Source organism: Pongo pygmaeus, chromosome 18 (assembly GCF_028885625.2).
Source record: "Pongo pygmaeus isolate AG05252 chromosome 18, NHGRI_mPonPyg2-v2.0_pri, whole genome shotgun sequence".
Classification (NCBI taxonomy): domain Eukaryota; kingdom Metazoa; phylum Chordata; class Mammalia; order Primates; family Hominidae; genus Pongo; species Pongo pygmaeus.
The window spans coordinates 77,086,539-77,092,538 of record NC_072391.2 but is presented as its reverse complement, the minus strand read 5'-3'; the positions used below and the strand labels follow the sequence as shown (position 1 = coordinate 77,092,538).

Here is a 6,000-nt window from a genome sequence, read left to right as displayed (position 1 = left end):
CAGTGTGGCATGATGACCTTGCATGGTCTTCTATTCTGTCCGTCTAGGCACAATTCATCCCCACTTTAAAGATGATGAAATGGAGGATTATAGGAATGAAGTCAAGCATGTAGGTAACAGAGCCAGATGTCAAATTCTGTCATGCAGGATTCTCAAGTAGGGGCCTCCCAAGAGGACCTGGCTGACTCTTTGAGAGTCTAAACTTCTGCCAGCTCTGACTAGGCTCCATACTGAGGCTCTCCTTAAGGATGATCAGATTGCTTTACTCAAGGGAACTTTGTCTGTATTGGGCCAGTTATCCTTGTCCTACATATCAGCTCTCAATCTCCAAACGAAATATTACATTTATTCATGCAGGGTTGTAAGTTCATGGAGGCTTCTGGATTTTTCCAACAAAGCTGACCACACAAAGAAAAATCTTCAGGAAAACGCAGATTCAAAATAACTCAGATTTTACAGGTGAAATCTCACACACATTTTTAGATTCCGGGAAGATCCTAAGATGAAAAGAAGAGATACAAAAACTTACGTTGGCTCCACCGAAACACAAGCTCACATCTCAATGCACTAAAGTACCATAATGGTTTGACACTAAGACAGTATCCAAAAGCTTTGACGACAGAGCCCAATAAATAAAAGTAGTTACAATTGGCTCTTATGCCTAGTATACAAGATGTGTTCAGTGAAGTATAGTAATTGTTTGTCATTCTGTAAAAGATAGATAGGTATTAGTTTTTATCTTCTGCAGGTGAGCCAAGAGACTTCTTAAAATAATTCAGCTTCCAGACAAGACTCTATCCCCCAAGAGAGTCCCACACACCATTCTGCATGGAGAGTAGATTCCACCTTTGCCCATGGGCATCAAGTTCTCCTGGACCAAGTTGAAACCCACTTCTTCTACAGAATCATGGGAGCAATGTGTCTTCCAACCAGAGGACAGAGTCAAGCTCTTGTTAATGATATGGAAGACTAGAGGAAAAAAACAAATGCACAAGCATTTGCTTGAGAAGAACTTATGCCTAATCTGCAACGAAATTTATTTATTCCCATCCACTCTGGGGCTGCTAGGAGCCACTGTGGCTGGCTGGTGTAGGGATATTGTCCGCCAAGCCATCTCCAGGGACCTCAGACATGCACTCACAGAAACAAGTTGCATGCATACAGAGGGTGCTATGGTGGCCTGAGATTGTAGCAACTGTGCATTGAGAGACACTAGAAGTCGAAAAAATGGCAGGCAGGGGTGAGTTGCAGTCACATGTCCCAGATTCACATCTGCTTAGAATATTTTTAGCTCAACACATTTCTTGTCACTGAAACTGAGCATGAGCTGTCACATACATTTCAAGATAGGGCCAGACTTGACTCTGTTTCCTATTTTTCAGCAGCGAAAGGCCCATACTTCAGAACTCATTTGGGTGATTATAGGAATGATGAAGTCATGACAATTTCATCATCGGGAAGGCCTGCCATGTCTTGTAAGTGATTTGATATTTACATAGATGGGGCTTGGAAAATAATAAACTCTCAAGAAAGATATGGACACATCTTCCTAAGTCACAGAGAAGAAAATGCTAATTGCAAGGAAGAAACCAAAGCAATGTGTCCCCAAAGTTGCTCTGTGGAAGCCCAAATGTAGCTACCTTTCATGAAAAGACAATGGATGCCTATCATAGCACCATTTTAGAGATCTTCAAACTACATCAGCAAACAAAAGGCTCTGAATTCCAGCAGTTATAAAACCTTCATGGCAGGATTTCCTACAAGTCTTTGCTCATGAAAACATTTTTTTGCCCAAGGAACACCTATTACCTGGAATGACTTCTAGGAAATGCTGGCCAACAAAATGGCTTGTGTTGTTGCAGACGTCCAGAAAAACATTTTCTCCTAATTTGCAAGTCCTTAGAGACGCCTCCCAAACAAAAGTCCTGCTGAATAGATTCTATCTGGCAATAATTAGTTCACACTGATTTTCAGAGAAAGAACTAAGATCTGGAGTTAAATCACACTCAAAAATAAAAGAAATCCCACTTCTGGGTATATCCCAAAGGAATTGAAATCAGTATATCAAAGAGATAGCTGCACATTAATGTTCATTGCAGCGTTATTCACATTAGCTAAGATATGGAATCAACCTAAGTGCCCATCAACAAATAAATGGATAAAAGAAATGTGGTCTATATAAACAAAGGAATACTATCAGCCTTTTAGAAATAGTAAATTCTGTAATTTGCAATAACATGGATGAACTTGGAGGATATTGTGCTAAGTGAAATAAGCTAGGTAAAGAAAGACAAATACTGCATAATCCCACCTGTATGTGGAATCTAAGAAAGTTGAGTTCAAAGAAGCAGAGAGTAGAATGTTGGTGACCAGAGACTGGGGAGGGGTGTGGGTGGGGAAAAAGGAGATATTGATCAATGGGTGCAAAGTTTCAGTTAGACGAGAGGAATAAGCTTTAGTGATCTATTGCACAGAATGATGACTATAATTTTTAAAAATGCATTGTACATTTCATAATTGCTAAAAGGATAGATTTTCAATGTTTTACCAAACAAAAAAATACATATGTGAAGTGCCAGACTTGGTAATGAGACTCATTTAATTACAAGGTAGCCATATCAAAATATCATATCTTACCTTATACATATATACAATTAGCATTTGTAAATTAAAATAAATTTAAAAAATAAATGAATGCTTAAAATATGAAAGAGAAGTTCTCAACTTTCTTGTAATTGCCACTCAAGTTCCTTTCTCAGAAAGGAAGTCAAAACTCCAGGTAGAAGGCCAGCTGTGACCTTCAGAAAGTTCTAAGCAGGGCCTTGGTCACTGACCATGGTTCTAAAGTTGGAAGAACAAGTTTCTAAGTCCTTTTTCCTTTCTTGACTTCAGTGTAACCTCTAATGACTTCCTTAACCTCCTCAACCCTCCCCATCCTGACCTTTAAAATGAGAAAAATACAGTAATACCAGCAGCACCTACTTGTTTGATTCTCATGTGGATAAAAGGAGGCAACAGATGGAGAACTCCGAGCCTGTTGTTAGCATCCATCCATTCCATGGTGGCTATTAGGACAATTGGCCATTTGTGTTACTCTCCAGTGTTCCCATAGCAAGCTGCACTGAAACCCTTTAAATGGTGAAACTTCATTATTTTTTTTTCAGGGCAATGAAGAAGGTGGCAGCCAGACTGAAGGGAAGAGGGGCTGCAAGACGTGGAGTTGGTGGTGGCGACCCTGGAGAGGAAAGGAACATGGCCAAGAGGTTGGGATTCGTGCTGGATCAAGAAGGAAGAACCCAGAAGCAGCCCAGAGGCTTCACAGCTACATAAGAAAAAAAAGGGGGGCCAGGCACGATGCCTCATGCCTGTAATCCAGCACTTTGGGAGGCTGAGGCGGGTGGATCACGAGGTCAGGAGTTCAAGAGCAGCCTGACCAACACAGTGAAACCCTGTCTTCACTGAGAATACAAAAATCAGCCAGGCTTGGTGGCGCACGCCTATAATCCCAGCTACTCAGGAGGCTGAGGCAGGAGAATCCAGGAGGTGGAATTGCAGTGGGCAGAGATCACGCCACTGTATTCTGGGTGACAGAGTAAGACTCCATCTCAGAAAAAAAAAAAAAAAAAAAAAAAGGATGCGACTATTGCCAAAACCAACTTGTAAAACATCACCATGAAATGTCACCAAGCTACCTATGAGATGCTGGGCATACCTTCGGGGGAAGGAAGAAACAGCTATACAACTTTGGGTTGCTTCATTTTTCTCTTGCATTTCTAGTTCAGGTTGGTTTTGGTTTTCTGTTATTGTTGCTGTTCTGCATTCCAAAAAAAATAAAAAATAAAAAGAATTGCTATCATCTGGGCCTACAGGTTTTTCAAGAATATGTAGCCTGCTCATTACTTACATTACATGGAGCCTGGGCATGTAAGCCTGAATGAAAGGAGTACCCACCCCTGCTCAGAATCCACGAGGGGTGCTCAGATGGGCACTTCGGGGATGGGTTGGGGCTTCACTTGTGTGTGAGTTTTCCAGGGTGCTGTAACAAATAATGAGAAGCTGGGTGCCTTTAAACAAGAGATGGAACCGAAGTATCAGGAGCCTATGTTCCCACGGAAGCCTCCAGGGGAGAATCCACTCCGGCCTCCTCCAGCTTCTGGTGCTCCTGGCCTCCTTTAACTCCAGGCAGCATCACTCAAGAACACTATGAAAATAGTATTATGAGACCCATTTTACAAATAAGGAAATTAGAGTCCATATTGATTAAGCAATTTGTAAAAATGTGCATAGGTATTTCATGGTGCGAGTGGAATTTGAATCCACGCCTGAGTGGCTTTAAAGTTCGTACCCTTAAGCACTAGTTCAGGTGTTCTCAAACTTAAATATGCATAATAATAGCTTAGGGGAATTGATTCAACATAGGTTTCCAGCCTCAGAGGATCTGGAATCACTGGTATGGACTGGAGCCTGAGAATGTTCATTTTAGCAAGAAAGGTGATCTTGGTGTGATTCTTAAGAATTACACTCTACAGAAAGTTACACTGCATGCTAAGCTCACGCCCAAAGTAGGGCGACCAGCTGTCTTAGTTTGCACACAGAAAGTCTCTCATGCCAGGGAAACTGGGATAGCTGGTCACCCCGCAGGCCTCACTCAAGCCTACACAAACCACTTTTAGCACAATGCCTGGCACATGGTGGACCCTTGAAAAATATTTGCGGAATGAATGAAGGAAGGAAGGAATATAGCTCCCAGTGGAAGCCTAGGGTTGACTGGCTTGGCTTCCCTGCAGCAAGAGATTTAAGGAAAACTTCAAAGGCTAACTCAGAGGGACAGCTTCGCCTGCTGCCCTGAGGAGCTGGTCACAGCCCTGGAAAAAGTGGTACCTCATCATGTTCCCATTTGTGCTGACATGTGCAGGCGACGCTTGTCCTTAATGCAAAAAGAAAGGAGAAGAAGGCCGGAGTAAATCTCTTCTGTCATGATTACTCTTCCTGCCTTTTCACTGTCCTTTCTCTAAACCCTCAACCCTCCCCTTCCCCTTCTGCAGAGAGACCTGTCTACTGAGGAGTGGGAGGTGAGGGAGGGACCCAGGCATTGGGAGACTGAATTCCGTTCACGCTCTGCCTCTGACCCATTGATGCTTCTTCTTGACAAATCAGTGAATCTGTTGGGACCTGAGAAATGTCACTGAAAAGCTATGGGGATTGAGCTCCTTTCTTATGTCACAAGGTTGGCCTGTGTTATGTGCATGTGGACAGCACTATGCTAAACCAGCAAGGCTCAGATAATAAAATGCAGTTCTCTTAAACATCCATTCATTCATCATTCCCCTATGCAATGGGTGGCTTGAAGGCCCTGTTCAGAGCTAAGGCCAGCACTGGGCTTTTGGAATCTTACTAGTTCAGAACTTTTGATCCTTGAGGAAGACTAGCATGTAACAGACAATCATATAGACCAGGATACATAATTATAATCATTATATCATGACGTGTGCTACAAAAAAAAAAAAAAGACAGATTCATCAGACTGCATAATATGGGGACCTGACCCAGTCTTGTGGCTTATGGAAGATTTCCCCAAGGAAATAACATTAAGGTGAGGTCACAGATTGAGTTGGAGTTCGCCAGGTGAAGAAAGGGTGGAATGGCATTCTAAGACAACGGAATAGCTGGTGCAAACACGTTGTTACAAAGGGTAGCAAAGTTTTTCAATCCATCCATTTTTTTCTCTTTCCCCTCTTGCTCCCTCTCTCCCTCCTTGTCTTTTTCTCTCCTTCTCCTCCATATCATTCTAACATCTTTCTCGTTTTCCTTCTAATGTGGTCAATATACATTCATCTGCTTTCTATTGGTGTCGTTAAACAGATATTATCGCTGGATCCCCAATTGACACAAATATTGTGGTAGACTTTCCTTCCAAATTTCCATCTCTAAGCATGCCCCAACATAAACACTGGCATTCAGTGGTGTGAAAGAAAATACAAGGCCACAAAAAACTCCTCA

The 6,000-nt window shown here is 42.2% G+C and overlaps 1 long non-coding RNA gene across 2 annotated transcripts in view; it reads right to left on the bottom strand.

Moving 5' to 3' along the window:
• Nucleotides 1-326: 326 nt before the first annotated feature.
• Nucleotides 327-6,000, bottom strand: part of LOC129015704 (uncharacterized) — a 30,548-nt gene continuing 24,874 nt past the window's right edge. The window contains exons 2-4 of one of the 2 annotated variants that reach the window (XR_008494637.2): nt 3,952-4,191; nt 2,983-3,235; nt 327-497 (exon numbers count right to left, since the gene is read on the bottom strand). This is a non-coding gene — a long non-coding RNA (uncharacterized LOC129015704). Of the gene's footprint in view, nt 498-2,581; nt 3,236-3,951; nt 4,192-4,881; nt 4,928-6,000 lie in introns of those variants that run through there. The other variant, XR_008494636.2, reaches the window with a different exon arrangement.